The sequence below is a fragment of the Antechinus flavipes genome, chromosome 3 (genome assembly GCF_016432865.1).
Source record: "Antechinus flavipes isolate AdamAnt ecotype Samford, QLD, Australia chromosome 3, AdamAnt_v2, whole genome shotgun sequence".
NCBI lineage: Eukaryota > Metazoa > Chordata > Mammalia > Dasyuromorphia > Dasyuridae > Antechinus > Antechinus flavipes.
Window position 1 is genome coordinate 390,822,097 of NC_067400.1, and position 22,544 is coordinate 390,844,640.

A 22,544-nucleotide genomic window follows, 5' to 3' on the forward strand; every position below is an offset into this window, starting at 1 on the left:
CAAAAGTAAAAAAAAGAAAAGTTGCCAAAATTTCAAAAAAATGTTTATTTGACTTGTTCTTGAAATAATTTTATCACAGAAGTAATAAGGATGTTTCTCCTATAAAATTCTTTTGTTGTCAATTTTCTTCCACAAACTTGTAATGCCAGAGAAATTAAGCAAGATAGAGATTAGAGAGTATTTAGTAGTTTATTAAATGGGAGAAATTTACTGGGACCAAATGGATTCATGGTTTGGTCCCAGGGCTGAATGATACAATTGTCTCAAAGAATTCAGCAGTGAATGTCAGATACAACATTCTTTTATAGGGTAACAAGAATGGTGACATAATGGAGGAGGTATCTAGGTGGAAATAACCTAATGTGGGGAAGAACCTAGGATGAGGATGACATAATGGAGGCAGGCACCTAGGATGACATAATGGAGGGAGGTATTGGAGAGACTCCTGATATTCTAATGATGTCTAAGATATAAGACCTTTATGCTATCATACATTAAGAAGGAATGATTATAGCCTGAGGTCTAAGATATAAGACCTTTATCTTAACATTAAGAAGGAATGGTTATAACGAGGCAGAATAACAGAATAGGACAATTAAGGAAATTGGGTCAGGACATTTAAAGGGAACTGTGGCATAACGAACTAACAACTTTTAAAGACTTTGGTAACCTAAAGTAGTATTTAGTCTGTACAGAAAACACCATTTGTAAGAACAACTAAAATCTGAATGCTAAAGCTTTTTTTTTTTTTTTCATGATTTATGATTCATGTTTGAGACTCAATTTTTTAATGGAGACTTCTTAACCTAATTAATTATTAATATAAGAGTTTTATATGTATGTAGTGATATATAAGCTAAGGTTTTGGTTTTTTTTTTTCATCAAAGAAAATATATATTTTAGTAAGATAACCTTCTAATCAGTAAAATTTTCTTTCAACATGTCACTTATTTGAAATAAATTTTATTGTTGCCAAAACTATCATAATACATCATAATAAACTATGATATATATATATATATATGTACATATATATATATGTATACAATATAAGCTACAGGAATCAAGTTTAGTTTTTTGAATATATATTATTAAACAAAATTAAGGTTGCATTTATTAGAAACTTAATTTTACCATCCTTAATTTGGTATAAATATGATATGTTTCCTTGCTTCCTTCTATTTTGTTAATCACAATACCTAAACTGCCTTGTAAAAATAATATCTTTTAATTAACTACTGTTTTCTCTTATGTTCTCATTCTAAGCTAAATTTTTTCATAGCCTTCTTCTCTTTTTGGCTCCATTTCATCATGAATGCCTTCCAAGTATGGATGGTCAATTCCTGATAAATCTATTCCATTTTCTTCATAATCTATGAAAAAATTCTTTGTTATGTAACTCCTGACACTTTTCTTTATAATCTGGATCAGTAATAATAAAGAAACGTTCTTATATGTATAAATTATTGGTTCATTGATAAAATAATTAGGATCATTTTCAGGTTTTGCTTGTCTATATGCTAAAATGGAATGAACCTTATCCTAGCTATTGATTGGAGTAGTTTCAAGAACATCTGTTTTACGTCTCTGCTGCAGTTTGCCTCTAAGACAACATTTTTGATTCTCTGAATCATTTCTTCCATATCTGTCTTTCCTTTATTCCTTCCAATGCATCTTCCAAAACTGATCTTGTCAAGGTCAATAGTTTTTACTGTGCAGATTAAATTATTGTTAACATGATTAGAAAAAAGGGATATTCAGTAATTTCTTTAGAGCAACCTGAAGAATATCTACTCTTGTAATGAAAGAAAGAAAGAAAGGAAGGAAGAAAGAAAGAAGAAAGAAAAAGAAAAAAGTAGGGAGAGAGGGAGGGAGGGAGGAAAAGGCAGGAGGAAGAAAGGAAGGAGGGAAAGAAGGAGGGAAGAAAAGGAAGGAAGAAAGAAGCATATTATAAAAGCATAAAGAAATTAAATCTTAAAATCTGAAATAAACAGAAAATGTTTTCAAAAATTCTCTTAAATAATTATTTGATAGCAATGGGAAAAACCTTCAGCCAAAATCATAGATGTCATCTTGGCCCAAATTCAGAAGAAAAATACTTAGTAGATATATTGTATTCTTTTATGTGTGTGTGAGTGTGTATAAAATATATGTCATAACTTCAGTGATCTTTTACCAGTCTGGTTGGCCTGCTTCAGATCTTTGTTAGTTTATAAGTTCTCTTCATCAAGTGTTGTACGCCAAATTGACAGAATTCCACTATGACTTGACCAAAAGGGATATCACCAGCTTGTTGTTGGTATCTTTGTAAATATCTTTTAAAACCACCTAAAAATGCAAGTATGTTACTGAGCCTACAGTATAGAAAACTCATAGATCTTCATTTTTCAGAGAAACTGCTCTGAAACCTTTTCCAATTTTATATTTGTACTGTGTTTTTTTTTTTTTTTGAAGCCTAAGTTCATGACTTTGCATACATTCTTATTATTAGAACCAAATGGAATAAACATTTGTATAGTCCTAATTCAGAAAGGTGGCTATTCTGTAAGTATAAGCATAATTTACATATTATTTCATTTAAACCTTATAGCAAGTCTGTAATATAAATACTATAATTATACACATTTTACAGTTGAGGAGATTGAGGCAATTAAAAGTTAAATGACTTGGCTACAGTCATACAACTAGTGACTAGATTTGAAGTCATCTTGATTTTAGGCCCAGAAGTATATCCACTGCATCATCTGCTGCCTCTTAAATTTCATCATGTCTAATTTGACTCACTTTCATAATCTAAAATATTTTGAAAGCCCACTTATTTACCGATTATGTTAGCTATCCCTTATAGCTTTGTGCACTGGGAAAATTATATGACTATAATTCCTATGCCTTTATCCAAGCCAATCATTTTTAAAATAAAATAATTAGCACAGAGTTGAATATTTATTCTGAGGGTACACCATTGGAAATCTCCTTCAAAATTGACATTGAACTAGTCTTTGGGTCTGATCAAGCAACTAATCCTGGATGTTCATAATTATAACTATTTTCTAACTCATTACCTTTCATTGTTTTTCATTTTCTCAAATCTATAAGTTGAAGGACTAGTTGACCTTTATGGACAATAGCTTTCTATGATTTTATGAATGATTATCAATCAAGTACAGTTTCATCATATCAAGCAAGCCTTTGTTATTGAAATACATTAAGAAACAAGACTAATTTGGAGAAAGAGCAGACTTTTATTTCACTAGTGACTACAATATCCAATAGTTTTCTAACTCTTGGTGTAGTTACTTAATTTTCTTTCTGTGACTTAAGTTGAAATGATTTTTTCTATATTATTTGCTCATATTTATTCAGTGTATGTATACCTTATATACAATTATTTGTTTATCCAAACAAATCAATTAACATTTATCTCTTTAAAAAAGATAAATAGGAAAATTGGACTTATGTGCATAGTGTTTTATGAAAATCCAATTCAAAGGGTTCTGAAAAAAAAACATTTAAAATCACAAGGTAGAAGAGGCCAAAGGCAGATTTTGCTTGATGAAGGGGCTGGGGTGAAGTCCTTTACATGTTAGGAGCACAACATTTTATAACAAGCTACTCAGGAAAGTTAAAGGAGCAAGTGTTAGGAAGTCTTCTATCATCTATCAGATACATTTTTTGTAAAACAGACCTTCCTATTAATATTATACTTAGACATTGCTTCCATGGTACCTCTTGGCAGAAAGAAATAATCACACAATTCTTGCCCTATTATTGATTGTTACCTTTTAAAATCATCCTTCAAATAAGCTTTCTCTTAAACCATTTGTGAATACATATTGTTCTTCCTTAAAATACAAAAAAGTTGCTGCTTTCTCAGAAGATTCAGGAGCCTCTTTCTCAAAAGAATATCATCTTTATTACTTCTAAGTGATTATTGCTCTGTCTCTATTTCTTCTGTGTCACATTTTGTCACATTCTTTTTTTTTTTTTTGACACATATCAGGGTTTATTTCTGCATCTTCTAATAATGTTTCTTCTTTGTTTCTATTTGAGGTTACTTTTACTTTATTTTGGGATACTTTATTTTCTCCAAGAGTCCATAAGGTAATGCCTAGTTTATCTAATATAGGAAGAAGTTGATATATTGAATTTGATATAGATGCTAATAATAGCAAGAACCCAAACATGGTACAATGCATTTCTCTTTTAGTCACTATGAAATATTTTGCTACTACATGACTTCTAAAGAAGAAATATTCAGTCCTTAGTCCTCTATTATAAATATGAGTGCTTGTGATCACTCACATTGTGAATATCTGTGGCAACATCTATCTGCCTTTCTGTTATATTAATAACCAGGGATCCTCAAGTTGAGGCTTAATTTTCTCTGTTAAATATTCTAATAACTTTAGAATTAAAGTCAACCTGATGATGTACCTCCCTGAACTTAGTTTGGCTTGATCTCACATGATAAGTATACATTCTTTGACTTGGACAATGTTTAAAGTCTTTCCCATATAGTGGTGACTCATAAAGTGTGTGTACACTTCTAAAAACTTTGAGAGGCAAGAGTCACCTCACAATAGTTAGCATATGATATTGAAGTGAAATCAAGTAAGTCCTGGCAAATGTTTAGCTATCAGCTCTCTGGGGTATTGGGCAGGTGGGGAGGGATATAGACCTAAGATACTTTTATGAGCAATTTGCACTACAAAAATTGTCCTCGTTACTTAAACCTTGACAATCAACAAAACTATTAATCTAGCTCTAAACTGTATTTTATTGATTTCTGAAGCACAAATGCTTGCACTAAAAAATTAATAATCAGCTCTCATGAGCTAGTATGAGCTGGTATATCTGCATGAGAAACCAATGGAAAAAGGAGAAAGAATAATGAAAATGAAATTAAAGAATTAGATAAATTGTTAGATTAAATAATAGGAAAACTGACCAAATGAATTTGATAACCCTTTTAAATAGGAAATGTACTTGTAAACAGTTTTGTTAAATAGGAAGAAAAATGCATTTTTTATCTGTCTTCAATTTATATATTTTGTTGTTCTGTTAAAGTACTCATATTGCTCTCTACAATAGAATTGCATTCTTTAAATATGTAGATGGGGCAAGAAGGTAGCATAGTAGATATATGGCCTGGCCTAAGTAAGAAAGACTTATCTTTCTGAGTTCAAATCTGGATTCAGACACTTACTAGCTATTTGTTCCTGGGCAAGTCAATTAATCCCATTTGCATCAGTTTGGTCATCTGTAAAATGAGCTAGAGAAGGAAATGAAAAACTATTCTATCTTTGCCAAAAAAACAAACAAACAAACAAATGTAAATGGTGTAATGAAGACTTGAGACATGATTGAAAAATGACTGAACAACAATTAAAAAAAAAATCAGTACCTGAATATAGATAATGAACTTTTAATTTTTTAGGGAGGATTAGACACATAAGCTTTTAAATAAGAGATTAATTTTGATATTTTATTAAATAGATTTTAAATTCATCATTCATTAAAAGTAATAGAAGATGACAACTTCATACATTTGAAACAAAATATCATATCCCCCAAATCAATAAGCCTCTCTTTTTCATGAAGTTCTTAACATTCAAGAGGAAGTGGTACTGAAATGATCGTTAATTGCTAAATTGCCAAATTGAGCATTTAACCTTCTGCAACAACAACAACAAATGAGAATTCCATCTTGATTTTACCAAAATTTTACAAGTAAGTAGAATTCAGAAAACTATGCACAAGGGAAATCAAGCTGAATATATCTCTTCCTACAATCATCCATTTTAAATTATCTCAGCAGCACCTTAGTAACTTCTCAGCTTGCAAACAAAAAGGTAAAGCTTCCTTCCAGTTCACTCAACTCTTAAAGGACACCCATAATGCGAAATCTGTTTCACACAGGAACAAAGCAAATCTGTGGGGAATTGCTAGAGTTTGAAGCCCAGTAACTCTCTAGTTTTAATTTCTAAGTATAGAAACCAAAGCCTGAGGCTAGCAGCACTGTGCTCCAGTTGATATCACACCAGCCATGGCTTCAATTATATTTCAAAATTTAAAACTCTCCGAATCATTCAATCTGTTAAAACACTTTCAATCCAAGTGTCATAATAATTTTTAGTCATTTCCAGCAGAAGCAAATCATTGCCAAAAAGAAAACAAAACTTTCTGAATAAGGGAATATGTTTTTGAAATGTGACTTTTATTGATCTTGCAAATGATCATTGGAATAGTAAATCAAAAAATAGTTTTCCAAAGAAATCTCACTCAGTAAAATTTAGATGCATATAATTAGGAGAAGGATATGAGGTATATATATGTTTATTTGAATTTCACTTCTCCCTTTGCTGAATGATTTTGTTTTTAAGAAAACTAATTGTATTAAGGTAAAAAAATCTGATGCAAAGAATAAATGAATTTCTATTCAGTTTAGAAATGGAATAAGATTTTCATCAAGTACCCCATTAGCCATGGAGACACTGATATAAAGGAACATATGACATTAATGCATATAGCAAAATACATTTTTATTATATCAAATAACAATTTCCTGATCTATCAAACTGGGATACTATGAGTGAAGTATTTATTTTTAGAATAAGCATTTTTCTAAACATTATTAGCATAGAAAGTGGACATGTATGTCTGCATATCTATAGAGCTGTATATATGTATTTATATACATTTATGTGCATATCTATGTGTATATACATATTCATATGCATATTAGAGCTAGTATTCATAGGAAAATATATACATATATATGAGAGATTTCTATTGGGTTGAGATAACTTAGAGCAATTAAGAAAAATAGAATTTCAATTTTTATCCAAGGGGAAATTTCCTTATGTCTCTAGTGTAGTTAATTAAGGATCAGGATATATTCCAAGTTAATAGTCCCTCTTTCTGTCACTTTCTTCTCAAAGTCTTTTTCTCCTTTAAAACATCTGCAGAAAGTCTGAAATTATGTGTCTTCTCTTTTGAAAATGGAAGCCAGGGGAGGTAAAGTCAAGATGGTGAAGTAAAGGAAGGAACTTGCCTGAGTTCTTCAAAATTTACTTCCAAATCACTTTAAAATAACGACCCAAAACAAATTATAGAGTGGAAAAATCAACACAAATCAGAATAAAACAATTTTCCAGTCCAAGACATCTTAGAAAATTAACACAAAAAGTCTGTGTTAGTGGAAGGAGAGTGGAGTACAGGATGAAAGAGTCAGTCCAAGGATAGTCAGAAAGAGATTATAAGAGATCATTTGCTGACGTGGGGTATTAGGACTCTATAGCATTTCCAATAAAGGGTTCAAGATCAAGATTCAGGATGAGGAAGCTCACTAAGACACTAGTATTTGTAGCTATAGTTAAATTGAGGGGGGAGGGGGAGATCCTTTAGGGCAAAAAAAAAGTGTTGGTTGGTAATTCAGAGACCAGGGAACAGGCCAGGAGAGCAGTGTCCATGCCACAGCTTAGTTCATATCACCTAGGAAGAATGAAAAACTTATAGATCCCTGAACTAATTTTCAAAATAATAGCATGGAAAATCTGAAACTTGGGATAATGCTTCCTCCAATCTGGTAGCAGAGTCCAACTTCAAAACAAAGTTAAATTCAAGAAATAATCTGAAAAATGAACAAATAACAACAGACAATAATCTCATCATAAAAAAAAAAAAATACTATTGTGACAGGGAACATTAAGATTCAAACCCAGACTTAATCAACAGAATTAACAAAGTGACATGCAAAATGTCAAAGAAAAATGTTGAGTTGGTCACAAGTTCAAAAGGAATTAATTAAAAAAAAACATATTTGCAAATCAGAGAAAAAAAATCAGGGAAATAAATGCACGATGCAAGGAAATAATGAAAAAAGTTAACAGCTTGGGAAAAGAGCCACAAAAATTCACCAAAGGGAAGAAATTCATAAAAAACAGAATTGCCCAAATGGAAAAAGAGGTACAAAAATTCACTGAAAGAAAGAACTCCTTAAAAGGTAGAATTGTTTAGATGGAAAACAAAGTACAAAAGCTCACTAAAGAAAACAATTCCTTAAAAATTAGAATTGTGGAAAATGGGACTCAATGACTCCATGAAACATCAAGAAACAAAACAAAATCAAAACAATGAAAAAACAACAAAAACAAAACCTGAAGAACATATGGAATAATTATATTAAAAAAAAATTATTCAGAAAGTAGAACAAAGAGAGATAATTTAAAAATTACAGGTCTGCCTGAAAGCCATGACAAGCAAACAAGCAAATAAACAAATTGATTAGATATCACATTTCAAGAAATTATCAAGGAAAATTACCCTGTTATCTAGAACCAAATAGAAATGGACAAATGTACCAATTACATCTTGAAAAAGATAACAAAATGAAAAATCTCAGAAATATTATAACCAAATTCTAGCAAGTCAAGGACAAAAATATTACAAACATTGAGAAAACAAAAATTTAAATATCATGAATCCATAGTCAGGAAAACACAAGATTTAGCAGCTTCTATATTAAAGGATCATGGAGGGCAAAGAAACTAGAATTACAACCATTTATCACCTACAGAGCAAAACTGATTATAATCTTTCAAAGGAAAAATAGATATATAATTAATTAAATAACTTGCATGCTTTTTCTCTTGAAAAGACCAGAATTACATAGAAAATTTGACTTTGAAACATGTCTCAGTAGAAGCATTAAAAATAATCATAACAAAGAAATCATAAGGGATTCAAAAAGATTAAAATGTTTATATTGCTATTTGGGAAGATGTTTATAATTCACAAGAACTTTCTCATCCTTAGGAGAATTAGAAGAAGTATGCATAGATAGCATGGTGCAATTTGAATATAAAGATCTGGTGTCTAAAAAAATAATGACATTAAGGAATGAGAGAGAGTAAAGTACTGACAGAAGGAAGAAAAGAGACACAGAATGGGCTAAGAGAGTCACCTAAGAGAATTGCAAAGGGAAGAACTTTGTTGATATAGGAAAAGATTTGGTAGCAGAATTTGTTGTGAATGCTTGAACTTAACTATCATCAGAATTGTTCCAAAGAAAGAAAAAATCTACACAATAAGTTGGATATAGAAATCTATGTTACTATACAGGTGAGTAAGAAGAGTCGGGAAGAGGGAATTAAGAGATCAAGTTGACTATTGAGGAGGGACAGGTTAAAAGGAGACAGTGAGAAGGATAAATAAGAAAAATTAGGATGGATGAGAAATGTATCATAATTTAAACTGTGTAGCTTGGTGGCACAGTGAATGGAATGTCAAATGTGAAGTCAGGAAGATTCATCTTCATTAATTCAAATCTGACCTCAAATTCTTCCAAGCTGGGGGACCCTGGGCAAGTCACTTAACCTTGTTTCTTTCTGTTTCTTCATCTGTAAAATGAGCTAGAGAAGGAAATTACAAACGATTCATTGTCTTTTCCAAGAAAATATAAATGGGATCATGTGGCAGGTGAAAGACCAAATGACTGAAAAAACAAAAGTTTGAGCTCCCTAGGATATCAATTAAGCAGTGCATGCCAATTGCCCAATAAATTAGGAATAAGGAATTTCTTCCTCAGCTTCAACATTGGTCCCTGAATATAGCAGAAGCCAATTGTTTTTGTATATATTATTAATAAATAAAAACAATTGAAACCAAAAAAAAATAACTGGGATAAAACATTCAGTAACTGATTTCTAATTGGAGAAAATATTAGGGACTTTCTAAGTTTCTGAATTGCACTTCTTTGAATAATAAGTCCTTAAAATATAATTTCTTGAAATTAAACAGTCATGTCCCACCCCCACCCCAAGAGTCTCTAAACAATGAAAGGAATGTAGAAACAATAGTTAATTGATCAGTATGGACTCAAGTGGATTGCTTGAGATACATAATTTTGAGAAAGCTCCTTACATCAGTCTTGGGATCTGACTGGACTTTTAAATCCTTTTTTGAGAGACTCTATCAGCTGATGGAAGTGGGACAGCTTCCCAACCATGCTGGGCTGGGTACAAATAGTGTAATGAAAACCTCTCCCCACCACCATCACAAATTCCCTATTTTTTTTTTCACAAAACAGAAATTGGCCTCATAAATGAATAAAAGGGGAACTGAGCTTGATCCAGAATTTAGTCACAAGATGGAATCAATGTGGTTCACTCAGTTTCCACTAACACTCTAATCCCCTCAATTCCTTCATTCACAAAGAGTCTGACAGACTGAAATGATTGAACAACAATCATAACTGTGAATGTGAATGGGATGAACTTACTCATAATAGTTGATTGCAGAGTGGATTCAAAATCAGATTCTGACTGTATGCTGTTTATAAGACACATTTAAAACACACAAAGAGGGAAAAAAAAATTTGAAGGAAGTGTCAGAATTTATTATGTCTCAACTGAAGTAAAGATACAATTAAGCAAAACAAGCAAACTGTTATGCTGAGGTACAGATGCAAGAAAGCGATCAATATAATATTAATATTAAATGGACAATTTATTGAAGGTGGTGGCTGCCGAGGATAAGTCCAAATCAGGCAGCCCTGAACAATAGGAGGTGGGGGTTTGCAAAGGCTAAAACCACTAAAGGAAGGCGAATAACTTAAGGGGAATAATAGAAGCAAGAAGTAGTGAAGGTTGCATTTTTAATGCTAGGCAGACACAAAGGAATGGCATACGTGACCACAAATTTTGGTTAATCTAGATGAGACACACTGAAATATCATGGTGTCCGCAAGGCTAATGAACAGATGTGTTACAAGATACCAATTATTTCAGGAGACAGCCTTTCCACAACATTTTCATAACCTTGAGAGAAAGGGGCCTGAGTTTGTAGCTATTAGGAATGTTTTAGGGAGTTGCATGTTTCAGGAAATACCAATCTTTCAACCATGAGAAGTTTCAAGGGACCCCAGCAGTTACAAGAAATCCTTCTCCCAGAAGCACAGGGAATCATGGAATTCAGAGGACTTCAAAACAAACAGGGGGAGTACCCGTGGTCTCCATCAAAGCAAAAGCAACAATAGATTTAATTTTAAAAAAAGAAGCAGGGAAACTATATTTTGTGAAAAGACACTACAGACAATGAAATAAAAAGTTAAAAGTGCACAGCAGGAAACAAAAGAAAACCTACAAAAAAAGCAAAGAAAAGTGGGGGAGCTTTAAAAAGATTTTAATAAATCTGTAGTATTTATTATATAGGTTTTCTTGAAATGGAAATTTTTATTTTATATTCTTTTATATTCTGTTGTTTAGCTGGCAATGCTTTCCCCCCTCATTTTGGATTTAAGTTAGAATAAATAATAAAATTTACAAAAGAAAAAATGAAAAAAAAAGGGGGGGCCCACAGTGGTTAAAAGAAAGAAAGAAATTGAACAAGCTATCTGTGGCTTCCTAAAGAAAAATAAAACACCAGGACCAGATGGATTCATAATTGAATTCTACCAAACATTTAAAGAACAATTTATTCCAATATATTAAAAATATTCCAAAATAAGTATGAAAGAGTCCTACATAATTTTATGACACAAATATATTGCTAATACTTAAACCAGGAAGAGCAAAAACAGAGAAAGAAAACTATAAATCTCAGTTTTCCTAATAAATATTGATGCAAATAAATTAAATAAAACACTGACAAGGTTTTGTGATATACTAAAAGTATATCACAAAGTTTGCACACTATAACTGAGTAGGATTTATTTCAGATATTCAGGGTTATTTAAACATTAGGAAAACTATCAGCATAATTAACCATATCAATAATAAAACCAACAAAAATTATTATTTGAAGAGGACCAAAAAAAAGACTTTTTGACAAAATGCAGCATAGTCATAAAGGGAGCTTTCCTTAAAATAATTAGCAGTATCTATCTAAAATCTATAGCAAGCATTATTTGTAATGGAAAAAAGCTGATGCATTCCCAATAAGATCAAGGGTGAAACAAGCATGCCCATTACCACCATTATTTTTCAACATTGTATTAGAAATGTTGGCTTTAGGAATAAGAAAAGAAAAGAATATTAATGGAATTGGAATAGACAATGAGGAAATAAAATTTGCAGATGATATGATGATATTCTTAGAGAATCCTATAAGGTCATCCAAAAAGCTACTTAAAACAATCTTCAGCTTTATTAATGTTGCAAGATGCAAAATAAACCCACACAAATCTTCAGCATTTCTATATATTACTGACAAATGCAAATTAAGACAACTCTGAGGTATCACGTCATACCTTTCAGAGTGGCTATGACAGGAAAAAAATAATGACAAATGCTGGAGGGGATGCGAGAAAACTGGTACACCAATACATTGTTGGTGGAGTTGTGAAATTATCTAACCATTCTGGAGAGCAATCTGGAACTATGCTCAAAGGACTTTAAAACTATACATACTTTTTGACCTAGCAATATCTTTACTGGAGTGTATCATTAAGGGGTGAAAAGGACCCTTATTAAGGGGTGAAAAGGACCCACATGTGTAAAAATATTTATATCATCTCTTTGTGGTAGCAAAGAATTGGAAAAGGATTGGATGCCCATCAATAGGGGAATGGCTGAACAAGTTGTGGTACATGAAAATAATGGAATATTATTGTTCTATAGAAAATAATGAACAAACTGATTATAGAAAGGCCTGGGAAGATTTACATCAATTGATGTTGAGTGAAACAAGCAGAACCAGGAATACATTGTACACAATAAAAACAAGAATGTGTGATGATCAACTGTGAAAAGCTTTATCTTCTCAGTGGTTCAGTAATTCAAAGTAATCCCCATAGATCTTGGATAGAATATGCCATCTGCATCCAGAAAAAGATCTAAGGAAATTCAATGTAAATCAACACATGCTTTGTTCACTTCTTTTTTTCTGTTTTTTTTATTTTTTTATTTTTTTTATCTCTACCATGGTTTTTCCCTTTTGCTCTGACTTTTTTTTCCCATAATGATTCATAAAGCAGTTTGTGTTAAAAATTTTTTTAACATGAAAAAAAGAAAGATGATTGAAACTAGCATCTCTGCAACATTGAAAGTCTAGAGAATAGTAAAAATTATTCCTTCAAACATTTCACAGTGTAGCATGAATTATTGTCAAAATACTTGACTTATTTTTTTGTTAGATACAAATTAAATGTGATCATTCTAATCATCATTGCAATAATCACAAATCTAATATTGAAAAAGGATGGGGATATTCCTTACTCCTCCAAATACAGTTCAATTATATGTTTATGTACTTTATATAAAGTATTCAAAGTTTTTATTATCAAAAACCTATATTTTTAGGTACACACACTTATGTGTGTGTATACACAAGCACATATTTATATATACATACACACTTTCAAGAAAACACTATTATGTCTATATATATTGTTCCTGAAGAAAGGGGGAAAAAAAAACAAAAAAAAAAAACACTTGTCAATAGTTGATAAGTCTCAGAGAAACTCATTGATTCAATAAGTATAGAAAAAGCTACCTAAAGTGGCCATAAAATTATACTGCCTCTATTGATTCCTTGGACTCATTCCAGTTTTTATAGTTTTTCCAAAAACTATAAATATATAAAATGGGGGTAAGTATGGGGAAATGCTAGACTGTGTTTTGCCCACATGATAAATTATTCTCTATTTAAAACATACCACCAATACAATAATCTTAAAAACAATTGCTATAAAATGATACTTTTCAGGAACATAATTGAAAATATATTAAATAACTACCTAGTCCCAAATCTATTATCATCTTTCCTAAATAGAACTAAATATGAATTCCAAGAGAGAAAAAGAGAGAGAAAGAAAGGGAGGGAGAGGAGGGAAAGGAAGAAAGAAAATGCAACAAAAATATGTTTTCCACTTTGATATTCATGTATTATATGAGGCTATATGACACTATAATATATATATTAAATTCTTCGTCTTTTAGGATCTTTATCTAAAGTTATCAAAGTAATTTGCTCTATACAAGCATAAATGATTAAATGAAAGTCAAGTCAAGAGAGAGAGTGAAAGATTCCAGAGGTCAAGTAGATGCAATGGAGGAAAGGAAGTTTTAAAATATCTTAATCCACTCTGAGCAAGACAGATCAAACATCAAAACTATCAGTGACAAAAATGTGATTGAGGGAAATGGAGCCAAGATGGCAGACGGTGAACAGGACTTTGAGCTCTTTCTGGCTCTGAATGCATTTTTGAGTGACAGAACCCAAAATATTTCAAGTGCAACAAATTTCCAACAGAAGATATCTTGGAAAGCCTTCAATAAAGATTTGTCTCAATGAGGTGGAGGAAATACGGCCAGTACAAGAACAGCAAAGGGAGACTCAGAGCACAGAGGACCCATGTAGGGAATATAATGGGAGACTCTTACCTAAAACAACAGCATGGCTCCTCTCTCCTGGTACAGAAGCCAGTGAATCATCAGACTAACTAACTAACTGTTGTAGTATTCTGGTTGGTTTTCTGGAGGTCTTTGGACCAGCCTTCATACTCATCACGAGAATATCCAGGTGATAAAGTCCAAAAGTCTTTATTGCCTTCTTCACAGTCTTGTCTCCTTGCCTAGGGCTCAGACTAGCTTTCTGGAGGTCCTCCAAAGTGTGTCTTGCTTTCTGTGGGGGAGGCAGGAGGACCACCATGGAGGTCTCTGTCTCAGTTTGAGAGCTTGTGTTCCAGCCTCCAGTCCTCTGTCTTCCCTGAATCTGTTCCAGTCCCCCATCATGGTGGCAGAGGGAATGAATGTCTCTGGCTGAGTCTGTCCCAGCTTATATACTCTATTATAATTACATCATCATAGGTGTGAATCTTATAGAATAGGTGTCAATCTTGTAGAACTATATTAAGTATTAAGTACATGTACTGAACTAGAGAACTATTAATCATCATGCTAAACTAGATAACCATTCCTTATCAATTCTACTGAGTTTACACCTTGTTATAAGAATCTTTGCCTAAGTATATTTCTCCAGAGTTCTGGCCCATTACAAACTGTGATAATTCCATAGCAACTACAGAAGGTATATTGAGCCCCTGAAGTCCAGTATAACTAGCAGGATTTGGACACCCTCACCTAGCAAGAAAAGGAAGCTGGCAGGACAACTGCCAACAGCACAAAACCCCTGTCCCTTTGTCCTAGCAACAGATCTCAATCTTGAAAATTGAGCACAAAAAGCAAAAAGAGCTCTGACCATCTATAATTATTATAGGAAATAACAGACCTCAAAGCAGAGGACACTAAAGGCAAAAGGTCTCCAGATGAAACCTCAAAGGGTGATATGAGTTGATCTTCAAATCAAAAGGTTCTTTGGAAAAATTCAAAAAGCATCTTAAAAGAAAGGAAAAAAATGGGGAAAGGAAATGAAAACTTTACAGGAGAGTTTAGAAATGGAAACAAAGAAATTGTCTGAAGAAAACAAGTCGTTAAAAATACATTTGCCAAAATGGAAAAAAGGAAACAACTCTGAAAAACAGAAATTTTGAAAGGGAAAAAGAAAGCAATTCCCCAGGAAAATAGAATTGGTGAAATGGAAAAAAAAAATCTAATGAACAAAACAACTCATTTAAAAGTTCAATTGGTCAAATGTAAAAGAAAATAAAAAAGCTAACTGAAGAAAATAATTCAGTAAAAATTAGAATTGAATAAATGGAAGTGAGTGGCTCAATGAGGCATCAAGAATCAGTCCAACAAAACCAAAAGAAAAAAGAAAAAAAAGAAAAAAATAATACAAGACCCAAAATACATCATTGGTAAAACAACTGACCTGGAAAATAGATGCAGGATAGAAATTCTAAAAAAATTTGGCCTACTTGAAAACTACAATGAAAAAAACAAGACCCTAGAACAATGTTTTTCAAGAAATTATCAAGAAAAATTGCCCTAATATCCTACAATCAGAGGGTAAAATAACCATTAAAAAATCCATCAGTCACTTCCTGAAAGAGACTCCAAAATGAAAATTCCAAGCAATATTGTAGTTAAATCCCAGAATTATGCTATAAAGGAGAAAATACTGTAGCCAGCCAGAAACAACTTAAATATCAAGGAGTAATAATCAGGATTACTCAGGACCTAGAACTTTCCACTTAAAACATCAAACAGCCTGGAATATGATATTCTAGAGGACAAAGTAACTTGAATTGCAATCAAGAATCAACCACCTAGCAAAAACTAAGCATTATCTTTCAGGGGAAAAGATGCACATTCCAAGATATAGAACATATTCAATTATTTTTGATGAAAAGACCAAAGATGAACAGAAAATTTGAGCTTCAATATGCGACTGAACAGAGAATAAGAAGATTAAAAGAAGAGAAAAAAAAAAAACACTAAATTTTTAATAGGTTAAAATGTTTACATACCCTACTTGGGAAGATAATATGTGTTTGTTACAGGTATACTTAGAGAATGTAGATATAATTAGATTTTATTGTGATGCTATAAAAAGAAACTAGGGGTGGAAAAGGGATTATACTGATAGAAGAGAAAAGGGAAGGTAAAATGGGTAAATTACTTCATATAAAGAGATAAAAATGAATCATTACAATTGAGAGAAAGAAGTAAGGGGGATAAGCAATGTTTGAATCTTAATCTCCTCAGATTTGTCTCAACAAGGGAATAAATATGTGTTTAGGTTGACAGAAACTTGCTTCACCCTTATAGGGAAATAGAAGGAGAAAGGGAAAAGGAAAGTGGGGTAACTAATAAAATGGAAAACAGGAGTAGAAAGGAAAGTAGTAAGAAAGGGGGGAGGAACTGAAGTAGGGGAGGATAGATAAAAAAAGGTATAGTGGTCAGAAGCAAAACACTGGTGAGGAGGGAAAGGGAGGAAGAAACAGAAAAATATAATGGGAAAAACAGGAAAACAAAATATAGAGTTAGTAATTTCAACTGTGAAGGTGAATGGAATGTACTTTGACATAAAATGGAAGTGAATAGCATATTGGATTAAAAACCAGAACCTACAATATGTTGTTTACAAGAAACACATTTGAAGCAGAGAGATACATATGGAATAAAAGACTGGAGCAGAATCTATTATGCTTCAACAGAAGTAAAAAAAAAAAAAAAAAGCAAGGGTATCGATCTTTATATCAAATGAAGCAAAAACAAAAATAGATCTAATTAAAAGTGATAAGGAGGAAAACCACATCTTGATAAAGGGTACCATAGGTAATGAAGTAATGTCAATAATAAACATATATGCCTCTAGTGGTATACCATCCAAATTCCTAGAGAAGTTAAGAGAGTTGCAAGAAAAAATAGACAAGAAAACTATACTAGTGAGGGATCTAATCCTCTCTTTATGAGAACTAGATAAATTGAACCACAGAATAAAAAGAAATTAAATAGGTAAACAAAATTTTAGAAAAAGTCAATTATGATAGACATTTAAAGAAAATTAAAGAGGGACAGAAAAGAATCTACCTTTTTTTTTTTCTCAGCTGTACATCAAAGCTATGCTAAAAGGCATAAATAGTAGATACAACTTTTACAAATCATGATGCAAAAAAAAAATTACATGTATTAAAGGACAGATAGAAAATTAATGGGACACTAAATACTCTAATCCTAAAGAAAGAGTGGGTAAAACAACAAATCACAGAAACAATGCATAATTTCATCCAAGAGAATGACAATCAATAATTACTAATATATGAAAATTTAGAGGATGCAGCCAAAACAGTTCTTAGGGAAGTTTTATATATCTAGATGCTTACTTGAATAAAATAGAAAAAGAGAAGATCAATGAATCAGGCATGCAACTAAAAAAGCTAGAAAAAGAACAAATTAAAAACTCCATATTAAAAATCAAATTTGAAATTGAAAATTAAGAGGGAGATTGATAAAATTGAAAGTAAGAAAACTATTGAATATTAAACAAAACAGATTATTTTAATTAAAAAACCACAAAAATAGATAAATCTTTATTTAATGTGATTAGAAATAGAAAAAAAGAAAATCAATTGCTAGTATCAGAAATGAAAAGGATGAATTTTCTATCAATGAATAGAAAATTAGAGGAAAAATTAGAAGATCTTTTGCCCAATTGTATGCCAATAAATCTAATCTAAGTGAATTGAATGAATACTTAAAAAATTATAGATTGCCCAGATTAACAGAGAAGGAAATAAATTACTTAAATACCCCCACTTTAGAAAAAGAAATTGAACAAATCATTTAAAAATGTTTTTATTAAAGCTTTTTATTTTCAAAACATATGCATAGATAATTTTTCAACATTGACCCATGGAAAACCTTGTATTCCAAATTTTCCACCCCCTTCCTTGGATGGCAATATATGTTAAACATGTTAAAAATATATGTTAAATCCAATATATGTATGTGTATACACACACACACACACACACACAATTATCTTGCAAGAAAAATCATATTGAAAAGGAGGAAATATAATAAAGAAAATAAAATGCAAGCAAAGAACAACAAAAAGAGGGAAATGTTATGTTTTGATCCACACTCAGTTCCCACCCTCTCTCTAGGTGTAGATGCCTCTCTTCATGAGCCTCAATCATCTCATTGTGGTAAAGATCCACATCCATCAGAATTGATCATCATATAATCTTGTGGTTATTCTGCACAATGATCTTTTGATTCTGCTCATTTCATTTAGCATCAGTTTATGTATGTTTCTCCAGGCTTCTCTGAAATCATAGTGTTGATTGTTTCTTATAGAACAAAAATATTCCTTAACTTATCCGACCGTTCACCAACTGATGGGCATCCACTCCATTTCCAGCTTCTTTCCTCTACAAAAAGGGCTGTCACAAACATTTTTGCACATGTGAGCCCCTTTCCCTCCTTTATGATCTCATCAGGATATAAGCCAAGTAGAAACACTGCTGGATAAAAGGGAATGTCTAGTTTGATAGCCCTTTGGGCATAGTTCTAAATTACTCTCCAGAATGGCACAATCTATTAGTGTTCATAGTTGTTCATTAGTGTTCCAGTTTCCCCACATCCCCTCCAACATTTGTCATTATCTTTTCCTGTCATCTTAGCCAATCTGAAAGGTCTGTAGTGGTACCTCAGAATTGTCTTAATTTTCATTTCTCTGATCAAAAGTGATTAAGAACACCTTTTCATATGACTATAAATGATTTCAATTTCTTCATCTGAGAATTGTCTGTTCATATCCTTTGACCATTTATCAATTGAAGAATTGCTTGAATTCTTATAAATTTGAGTCATTTTTCTATATATACTAGAAATGAGGCCTTTATCAACCCTTTGAATGTAAACATTTTCCCCAGTTTATTGCTTCCCTTTAAATCTTGTCTACATTGGTTTTGTTTGTAGAAAAACTTTGTAACTTAATATAATCAAAATTATCTATTTTGTGTTCAATACTATTCTTTGGCCACAAATTCCTTCCTTCTCCACAGATCTGAAAGATAAAGTATTCTTTTGTACAAACAATTAATGAACTCCTTAAATATAATCTCCAGGGAGCAGTTAGGTGGCACAGGGGATAGAGCATCAACCCTGAAGTCAGGAGGACCTAAGTTCAAAGCTGGCCTCAATCACTTAACAATTCTTATCTGCATAACCCTAGGCAAGTCACTTAACCCCAATTGCCTCAGCAAAACAAACAAATAAATAAATCATCATCATCATTATCTCCAGGCCCAAATGGATTTACAAGTGAATTCTACCAAGCATTTAAAGAACAAGTAATTCCAATATTATGCAAACTATTTGGAAAAATAAAGAAAGAAGGAGTCCTACCATATTCCCTCTATGACACAAAAGTGGTGTTGATATCTAAACTAGATAGGGTCAAATCAGAGCAAGAATATCATAGACCATTTTCCCTAATGGGTATTGATGTAAAAATCTTATATAAAATATCAGCAAGGACATTACAGCAAGTTATCAATTACTAAGTAGGATTTAAACCAGGAATTAAAATAGGAATTGTAGGAGGAATTATATATTTCATTTTAGTATTTGTGAGAGATAACATGGGGAAGTACATTAATAGTATTACCTAAAAAAGAAATCTTGGATATATGGATTTAAAAGTGCTTAAGAAAAGAATCAGTAATATCTCAGTCTAAAATTGTACAGGAAAATCCCATAAAAGAGAATTAGGAAAAAAAAAAAAACTCATTAAAATTAAATTTTTGTCACACAGATAAATTATTTAAATTAGGAAAAATGGAATGATACTTATTTAAGAAGAAATGCATGTGTATTTTAAAAGTACCTGTGCAAAAATATTTGTGGCAGCCCTTTTTGTAGTCTCAAGGACCTGGAAAATGAGTGGATATCCATCAGTTGGGGATTGGCTCAATAAGTTATGGTATATGAATGCTATGGAAGGCTAGTGTTCTATAAGAAACGATCATCAGGGTGATTTCAGAAAGACTTGAAGAAACTTAAATGAACTGATTCTAAGTGAAGTGAATAGAACCAAGAGAACATTGTATACATTAAAACAAGAATATGTGGATGATCAACTCTGATGATATGGCTCTTTTTTAGCAATGAGATGATTCAAGTAAATTCCAACAGACTTGTGATGAAGAAAATCATCTGCATCCAGAAAGAGGACTATGGGAACTGAATATGAATCACAACATAATATTTTCATTTTTTTTTGGTTTTTTTTCATGCTTTTTCTTTTTTTCTTACACATTTTTTTTGATACAATTTTTCTTGTCCAGCTTGATAAATGTGGAAATATGCATAGAAGAATTGTATATGTTTAATATATATTGCATAGCTATCTGTCTAGGGAAGGAGCATAGGGAAAAGGAGGGAGGAAAATTTGGAACACAAGACTTTAAAACTTTGAATGTTGAAAACAATTTTTGTGTGTATTTCAAAATTAAAAGTGATTATTTAAAAAAAGATGTCATTGAGATTTACTGTTAAAAGACTTATTGACATCCTGAAATCTAAATTTGATATCAAGAAGACATTTAAAATAATTAAAATTTATGTTATTTCAGTCATAGTGTGCTGTTTTGCAACAATAAATGAACCATACTCATTAGTAAATATTCTAACCAAAAAAGTAAAGGTGCTTCTTTACTTTATCTCTTTCTTCTCTTCCCCAACAAATAGGCCATTATTATTCTCCTCATTCACATATTGACACTGAAAGAGATAAAATGAGATCTTTGAAGACAGTTGTGAAAATCGAAGTAAGGCTTCATCTATTTCAAAGTTTGAGGAGGCCTGAAGGACTTTAAGGTCAAGGGCATACTTAGTGTCTCCTCCCTGCAAAATGTCTCCTCCCTGCTATCTTAAGGACATACTTAAAGTGTCCCTGCAATCCCCTCCCTGTTAGCCCCCTAAGGGCATACTTAAGTCCCCTTCTTGTTATCCTCCCTATTTCAGCCAAATATGGGCAACTATGTACTTGTTGGTCAAGTTCAATTTCTTGGATAGTTCCCGTGTTTAGAATGTAAGATCCTCAGCCAATAAGGATGAGGGTCAGTGGTGGGAGGGAGAATTTGCATTAGGGATAAAAGCACCCGACCCTACCCCCTACGGTGCCTCCTCCCTTCAATTGTCTGCTTGATTGGTGGGATGCCCGTTCTCCAGAACGTAAATAAATTTTGCTTTGCTTCTAGAGATCTATCCAGTTGTTTTATTAATGGTTTCTGACCCACACAACACTTTAAAAGCTCAACAAGGGCTACAAAAGGTTTTACACATATAATTTATTTGAATTTTACAATAACCATTTGAACAGTAATGTAGGCATTCTTTTCAAACAAGGATACTGAAGATCAGAATGATTAAATTTTTAACTCTTAGACAAATAGTCATCCCTGAAGAAAAATTCAATATTCTTATTTTCCCAAGCAAAAGTTTGATATGATTGCAAAATTAGAGAGGAGAAGAGAGAAAATAATAAGAAGAGGATTAAGGGAAAAATAGTATGTCACAACATGCAAGTTGGTGATAAAAAGAATCTTTGGCCATTTCCATGTTGTCTGAAAATTCTGAAAACTGTTCCTCCAGTTGAACTGGTCATTGTCAGGGCATACATTTTTCAAGTTATGCCAATTAATTTTTCTTTTTGTAGCATACACTTTCATTAATAAGTTCTGGGCACTGGAAACAAGAAAACAAGAAACAACTTCCAAAAACAAATGACTCAAAAATATTGTCAAAAATGTTGACAATATTAGGAATCTGACTGTCAATAATCATCACAATATCCCCATTGCTGGGTTGATATATTAATACTGGAATGACAGTTTTGTAATATACATTCATATACCAAAAAATGAGCAAATTGTTTATATGTAGACTTAGAGCCAAATGTAATAATTTTAATAATCTTTGAGCCTTTTGAAAACTCATTTTATGTTCAAATACCAAGTGTGGCAATAAAATAACATCAAAGAGCTGGTAAACAACTCTATGAGGCTTTCAGAAACACTTCCTCTCTGGGTTTGATGTCACATTGTGCTCCATGTGTTACAGGAAAGAAAATGGCTAAAGGTTAGTGAAAAACATTTTCTGGATTCCTTTTTAGAAGGATGGTCATTA

General features: G+C 32.0%; 1 pseudogene; it reads right to left on the bottom strand.

The window, feature by feature from the left end:
* Window positions 1-1,235: 1,235 nt before the first annotated feature.
* On the bottom strand, window positions 1,236-1,806 carry LOC127557280 (polyadenylate-binding protein-interacting protein 1-like; annotated as a pseudogene).
* Window positions 1,807-22,544: the final 20,738 nt, after the last annotated feature.